Here is a 1,761-nt window from a genome sequence, read left to right as displayed (position 1 = left end):
CCCATCTGATAATCAAAGGTTAGGACACAAGATATCTCAATCGCTGCAATTCAGTGCCCTTGCAACCTCTCAGAATTCCGAATACAGGTGAAATACAGTTCATATCTCAAATAATTCTCAACAATAAAGCATGCTCGCATGGTATTTATAGATATGATATGATTGATTTATATCCTTTTGTATCTTTTCATGTTTATTATATCCCTACGTTAATATAGAGATTTATGGGTTTAATGCTATATATTGAACACCTTTGTTTTGTTTTCAACATCAGAGAAATAAAATAACTTTTCTCGTCTCACTCTACAGGTATAGTACCATGTATGGAGATTCTTCAAGAGGATAGGTTTTATTTATAAGATCGTTTGGATCCTCTGGTGCTTGATGAGGCTGAGGAACAACACATCCATTTTAGGTCATATAATGAGGATCTAAGAACTAATTTCCGGGAGCCAATTCAGTATTCAGAGTGTGCCATGATTGCAAGTCCCGCCCACGAAAAACATGGAATCGAAGAAGAGCATGTGGAACATCCAAGGATCATGTTTCATGATGATGAACCATCTGCTTTAATCGGACTGATTGAAATAGGACAAGCCGAGAAGAAAAAAATTGTGGAATTAATCAGCCCAGAAATCAGAAAATATCAAAGAAATCACGAACATATGAAGCCCATGACTGTTGATGTGACTCCAAACTCAAAACGTCCAGGTGATCTGCTGCATCTCAATTCAATCACAGTATTTTGCTTTCCAGATATTCAACATTTCAACTGGTTTGGAAAACTGAAGGTATTGCTTATTAACTTTGTCTGCAAAAATTTTGTAATCATCGAGATGATGATGGGATGGGGGAGTATTTTAATAAATAACCTTAGTCCAATTATTTTTTTGAATACTAACTCACACCAAGTGTATTTGAAGCGTTTCAAATACATTAGAGAAGGTTATTTTTTTTAAAAAAAAAGTTTGACCGATGTGATTTTGCTAACTATCCCTCATCAATGCTCATTAATTCTGGTAGCAAATAAGGTATCTCCATGATTCGTTCTTGGATTCTGTTTGCACCTTGATAAGATCTCCTTCATTTATATTCTTGTTCGTGAATATATTATCTTCTTATAAGCAGGGGTTGGCACACCCGAGGTTGCGACTGTTCACACTCCTGCGCCAAAGGAGCATGTTAAGATGCTGAAGAAGCGAAAGATATTGTTGGACCTCACCACTGCGTTGCCTAGCAAGTATATGATTTCTTCTTTAGTTTTGACTTTTTAAGTTTCAGTCCAACCGATACTGCTGAATTTACATTTTTTGTATTAGGGTTTTGAAGAGCTGGATAGATGATTCAAATGACATAGTACATAAAAGAAGAAAAGTCCCCCATACCCTTTTGCGTTCTTGGAGAACTAATAAACTCTGCCATATCACTCAGTGTTTCTTAGACCCTTTGATCCACAGTAAGTTCACCTCAGCATTGGCATCTGCTGCGAATCCTGATTTAATGCTTTCTTAAATGTTCATTTTGGACAGGTATAGTTGAAAAAGTAGAAAACAGAGGAAATGTACTGAAAAGATAATATATTAATTTCTCTAAGATTTACACTGTAGATGCCCATATTTATAATTAGCACAACTAATAAATACATGACACGTGTCTCTTTCTGTTGCAACAAATATAACAAATATTATTTCTCGAACTTTCTTTTGTTACGGAGTGTGTAATCTCCTGAAGATGATGCACCGTTGCTCCTTGTTTTATATG

General features: G+C 35.6%; 1 long non-coding RNA gene across 1 annotated transcript; it reads left to right on the top strand.

The window, feature by feature from the left end:
* The first annotated feature begins 593 nt into the window (after nucleotides 1–593).
* On the top strand, nucleotides 594–1,437 carry LOC140894616 (uncharacterized). The gene is made up of 3 exons (XR_012153877.1): nucleotides 594–711; nucleotides 1,129–1,240; nucleotides 1,320–1,437. It is a non-coding gene; the product is annotated as an uncharacterized lncRNA (long non-coding RNA).
* Nucleotides 1,438–1,761: the final 324 nt, after the last annotated feature.

This window comes from Henckelia pumila, chromosome 4, assembly GCF_033568475.1.
Source record: "Henckelia pumila isolate YLH828 chromosome 4, ASM3356847v2, whole genome shotgun sequence".
Classification (NCBI taxonomy): domain Eukaryota; kingdom Viridiplantae; phylum Streptophyta; class Magnoliopsida; order Lamiales; family Gesneriaceae; genus Henckelia; species Henckelia pumila.
This window is presented reverse-complemented; position numbering and strand designations above follow the sequence as displayed.